Here is a 5,873-nt window from a genome sequence, read left to right on the forward strand (position 1 = left end):
GGGGCAATAAAGGCACAAAGTGACAAGTTTTCAAGAGGGAGTTTAGTTTAAGAGTGTGTGTGGGATCTGCTATGGAGGCCAGCAAGGACTGGCTCTGGAGTCCTTGAGCTTGTACCAGGATTTTCACACATTCAACCTCTCAGGAACCACTCAAGTCCTTGAATGAGTTGAAGACAAAGGAGTTTTTATTACTGGCTATGGAAGCCTAAAAAAAAAAAAAAATGAGATTCGTCATCTGCTATTACCTCTTAGACTTTCTGTGAAGGAGAACCAAGGCTTGTTCATAGTAAAGAGATTTCAAGGTGCACCATGCAGGATTTTCAGACAAACCTATCTTTGATCTACAGCACATGCCAAAGACCAGGTTACTGGTGACCAGTGAGCTTCCAGGTTGGTCCTTACAGCTGTGGCAGGTTGCAGAGGAAAGTGACGCCATTAAAAGCTGTCAGTACTATTGATGTGCCTGAGGACGAAGAGAGTTTCTGGCCAAGGGTGGCTGTTTTCTCCTTGATGACCCCTGGAGTCAGTCCTCCACGAGGCGAGGCTCAGAAATCTGAGGATTACTGACCTGGAATCCCAGAAGACCACACACACCTCAGGTGCTGGTGACAGTGAAGTGTTGAGTAGCCTGCAGGTCCTGAACCCAGACACCATTGACTGCACACCACCTCCCTCCACCAGACCTAGGGTTGGGCTGAGCTTCTCAGATGGTGCCCACTTCTGGCGAATGTTGGACAAGCACCAGCAGGCCTGACGTACAGCAAAAGGCAAAGGTGTCTACTCCTTGGAAACAGCATCTCACCCTCCCAGCTTCAGCCTCAACGAACCCGCCCCTGTCCAGCAGCGGCGGATCTCAGGGACATCGCGCGTGTTGATGCTGTCGGGAAACAGTCCGCTCCCCAGAACTTCGTAGATGAGGGGATTTGGCAGTTCGAGTCCGTCCCACAACCTTCCGTCGCTGCCACTGACAGTAGCCGAATTGGGCAGGCACACTTCCGGCGAGAGGGGAAGGGGCGGGGCGGGGTGTGACGACGGAATCGCGGGAGGGACATGAAACTCTTTTGGGTTTGGAAGAGGCGATTGTCTCGGTGTGATTGTTTCGCAGACAGAACCGGCAGAATGCTGGAGGTGGGCTCAGAAAAGGACTGTGGGGGCGTTGGGCTGTACGAGCCCTTCGGGCCCTAGAACGCCGAGACAAGACCGATTCTCAGGGGCACGAAAGGCTGGTCTGAGGTTGAGCAGGGTGCCTCACACAGCACCTCCTCCGGGAAATCTTTGCTGCCCCTCAGACTGGAGGGCTCTCCTGTACTCAGGGTGGCCTCGATCCTGGCACGGTTCACACCATTTCGGAATCTACCTCCTTCACACAGACCTGAGTAGCCCCCAGCGGGCGGACCAGCAGGCTCACCATAAATGTTTGTCAGATGAATAAATGAGGGCTTCTTAAGAAGGAACCTTGGTGGTGTCGTGGGTAATGGGCTGGTAACCACACAGTGGGCAGTTCAAGCTCACCAGCCGCTCCTCAGGAGCAAGGCACCAGCTCCCAATACAGATTTTACAGAGTTCTACTCTGCCCTGAGGAGTCCTGGTGTGGCGCTGTGGGTTAATGCGCCAGACTGCAAAGCCGTTTGAACTGAAAGGTTGGCGGTTCAAGCTCACCAGCTACTCCTCGGAAGCCCTACGCAGGGTCGCTATGGGTCGGGACCGACTTGTTGGCACTTAACAACAACAAGTCTGCCCTGAAAGAGCTCTGGTAGCGTAGTGGTTACGAATCGGGCTGTGAACAGCAAGGTCAGCAGTTCGAAACTACTCCGCGGGAGAAAGATGAGGCTTTCTGCTCCCGTAAAGATTTATAGTCTTCGAAACCCTGTTCAGGGTCGCTATGGGTCGGAACCGACTCGACGGCACTTAACAACAACAACAACAACTCTGCCCTGAAAGGAACCCTGGTGGCGCTGTAGGATACGCACTGGACTCTAAACCCAAGGCCAGCAGTTCAAACACACCAGATGCTAGTTATGAGAAACATGAGGCTTTCTGCTCCTATAAAGATTTACCATCTAGGAAACCCTGCACAGGGTCTCTATGAGTCGGAATCGACTTGATGGCAGTAGGGTGGGTTCGTTTTGCTTTGGGTACTTCTACAGGGTCGTTATGACTTCACAGACAGTGGGTTTGTCCTTTTTTGTAAGGTAAGTAGTGCAGTCACGTGCTGCAGTGCATGAATGGAAGGGCTATTACTGGGGTGGATAGACTGGTGGAACATCGAGACTATGGCCCTCAGTGAACCTTCAGGTCTGGAAATAAACTCACTCCCCAATCTCGTCCTAGGCAGTTCAATTTTCAGCCAAACAATACATTTAAAATGTGAACAGTAACACTAGGGAGGTACACACTCCTTAGAATGGATCACTCTTTTGAGATTTAAAGGACAGCATTTGCCCAAAGACAAAGCTCAGAAGGGTTAGGGAAAAGAGAGGAATGCAAACAGAAACGCAGAGGAAATGGGATAAATAATGTTACATTGTAGTGATTGCAATCAGTGATATGAAATAAAATAGGAATTGTTGAATGGAAAACCGATTTGCTCTGAACATTCAATTCACAATTCACAACACCCAATTCACAATTAAAATAAAAATTTAAAGGAGGGATTCCTGGTGTTGCACTGTAGGATAATGTCGTTTGAATCTCAAGGTCAAGGTCAACGGTTTAAACCCACCAGCCCTCCTAGGAAACCCTGCAAAGCGTTGCAATGAGTTAGAACCGACCTGACAGCACTATAACAACATCACTGAGTAGAGATGGGGGTCCATGGAGACCCTTAGACAAGGAACAGTTAGAGGATGAGAAGCTGTGTTGAGAACACCCAGAACGCTATGAAACTAGGAGTGCTTTCAGGATGAAGGGCACCACACCTCCCATCAAAGGCTCTTGCCTTTCCCTCCACCCCGAGCAGAAGTCGGTCCCATTTCTCCATGTATGGCAATCTTGATTGTGTGCCTCTTCAGGGAAATCTTCCTGGGTTTCTCAGTCACAGTTTATGACTCCCTTCTTCCTTGATCTCTTAACACCTTCGTGGGGTTTGTGACTATAGGGCAGTGAATGAAACGGTTCCAGGTTTGAGGAAAGGATTCCTGTCCCAAGAAGGGGCTGCAGAAGCCAAGTGGCCCCTCCAAAAGTGCCCACTGGGTCCTAACGCCCCCCCTTCCCCGGCCTGCCCTGGCTCATCGCCCCTCTCAGTCTCACTATCCTGTCATTGCAACCTTTCCCCTAGCCTGACCCCTGGCGCCCCGCCTCCTTCCGGCCCAGTGCAAACTCCGGACTAGGACAAGCATCCACAGGCAGCTGCTCCGCCCCAGGCAGGCTCAGTGGAAGCAGTCGGCCCCGCTGACCGTGGATACGAGGACGTGCATGCAACATGAGTCTGGAGCGACTGTGCACTGTGATCTGCGGACTCCTGCTTCTCCTCGTCCCGACTGGGGGTGAGATTCCGCAGCGGGGAGGGGGAGACCACCGATTAGCCAAATTCGGTAGAGGCATAATCTGAGGCTGCAGGAGGGAAGGTGCCAGGGAGGTCAGAGCCCATGGAGTTAACATGAGATAACACAACAGTAAGGGAAGAGCCTTATCTGAGGGCCTGCTAGGTGGGTCCACAGTCTTAAACCAGAGTGACTTCCAGACGCTTCCTCCTGTTTATAGCTGGATACAGCTCTGCAGGAGGGTAACAGTAATAACAATAGTAACATATGAGGGAACTTAAAAGTTTGTGGAAATACTCTTTGTTTGTTAATCCGATTTTTCCACACAGTTTTTGAAACCCCCTCATACTACCTCTGAATCTGTCTGCTTGGCCAGAGGGGCAGCCATGGACCAACTGAATCCTCCTTCCCAAGAATCCCAACCAAGGTGGTCTTTGTACCATCCAGTGGATTTCTATTTCCAGTGATCACATGGGACAAACTAGATTTTGTTTGCCCCATAGCATTTCCTTGACTATAATCTTTACATGAGGAGATAGGTCTTCTTCCCTCAGAGCTGCTAAATGGTTTCAAACTGACAAACTTTTGGCAAGAACAACATTTAGCAGTAGCCAAGCCTGCTGATTCTAATTCAACAGCGAGAAATGCCGGAGTCATCTAGGAGAGAGGATCCTAGAGTGGGTCTGGGATGCTGTCTGCATTGTCCCTTTTCCCACCTCTCACACGGGCCTGGGGAGAGCTCCTGGCTGGACTCCAGGGCAGAGTTAAAGACATAGGATTGCCAGGACCGGATCTCTCAGACCTTAGCAAAAGTCCAGGGCAGTCGCCACTTCTCCATCCATCGTTGGCATGTGATCCTCTCACTGGAGCCCACACTCAGCCCTCCTCCATAGCGTACCTTCATGGGCTTCCACCTGACTCATGGCTGAATGGTTCTCAGAGGCCACGGGGATCTCCAGGCACAATCGATTCAACCTTCCTTTAAAAGGATTTTGCCTTGAACTGGGTGGAAGAGTGCACAAGTGTTCAGACCCACCCTCTCCTGTCTCAGCCAGTCCTGGCTTCTCCCTAGGGTCCTCACACATAGCCCCATAGTGCACTTAACAAAGGTGTGCCCTTAGTTTTCACTGAAATGGTCGCAGCCCACTGCTGTCCAGTAGGTTCTGACTTATACAAGCCTATAGGATGGAATAGAACTTTCCTATAGGGTTGGAGTCCTGGTGGTTAATGGCGCTGTGGGTTAATGCGTTAGACTGCAAAGCTGTTTGAACAGCAAGATCAGTGGTTCAAGCTTACCAGCTATTCCTCAGAAACCCTATGTAGGGTCGCTATGGGTCGAAATCAACTCGACGGCACTTAACAACAACAACAATAGGGATTCCAAGATTGTAGTCTTTACATAAGCAGATGGTCAGCCTGACCCCAGACTAGTAGATTCACAAACTCAAAATCTACCATTAGCAGCCAGCGCTTAACCATTGCACCACTGTTGCTAAGTGCCATGGAGTCGATTCCTACACATAAATACCTTGGATAGCGTTTCTGAGGAACAGTTGGTTCACTCATCAGTTCAGTGTTGATCGTACAGTGCCACTTTTGTTGTTGTTAAGTGCTATTGAGTCAGTTCAACTCATAGCAACTCTATATAGGGTTTCTGAGGAGCTCCTTAAATGGGAGCATCCCTTCCTCCCTTTCCCAGAGCTGGGCTGTTCCATTTCCTAACTCAAGGGGTAGAGCTTATACAACAAAATGGCTTCTCTTCCAGGATGAAGTGGGCATAGTAAATTACATGTACAAGTCATTCATTTCATCAGGCAAGGAGTTGTGTTGTAGGCAGCATGTTGTTGGTGAGAGGGGTGGGTCTTTCTATTTGGAAAGAGTTGCCAAATTGTGGTTGTACACTTTGGCCTCACCCCTGTAGTTGTTGTTGTTAAGTGTGCATTTCTCTTAGCATGAGTGATGTGAACATATTTTCATCTGCACAGGAGACATTATCTGTTTTACCTATTCTGATTGAACATGTTCTTTCACTGTTTGTGTCTAATGGGTGGCTGGCACATTTTTGTTAATTTGTAGAAGCTCTTTCTCTATTAAGACTATTGGCTCTGTCCTGTCGGGTGACTTTCAGTCTTTCCACCTGGTCTGATCCCAGAGCTGGGCAGGCTGCCTCGTTTCCCCTGGAGTTGTAGTGGGTTTTCTCCTTTGGAGGTCTCCTCAGCAATATCATCCTTGTTTGTAGTATGCCTTCTTTATGTGATTTTCTACCTGAGATGCCTGAGGACAGGAATGAGTGCTCTGAGGACAGGAACCATGTTGTCCAAGTCCCAGTTTCACTATTGCCTCCCAAGACCCAGCACACAGTTTGGTTGAAAAGACAAGTGTACGTAGCCA

General features: G+C 49.6%; 1 protein-coding gene and 1 pseudogene across 1 annotated transcript in view; both read left to right on the top strand.

The window, feature by feature from the left end:
• The window catches only part of CES3 (carboxylesterase 3), a 74,516-nt gene that overhangs the window by 40,755 nt on the left and 27,888 nt on the right, over nucleotides 1-5,873 (top strand). The gene's annotated exons all lie outside the window — the stretch shown is intronic.
• LOC102813424 lies at nucleotides 72-754 on the top strand (annotated as a pseudogene).

Source organism: Chrysochloris asiatica, unplaced genomic scaffold (genome assembly GCF_000296735.1).
Source record: "Chrysochloris asiatica unplaced genomic scaffold, ChrAsi1.0 scaffold00055, whole genome shotgun sequence".
In the NCBI taxonomy this organism is placed as follows: Eukaryota; Metazoa; Chordata; class Mammalia; order Afrosoricida; family Chrysochloridae; genus Chrysochloris; species Chrysochloris asiatica.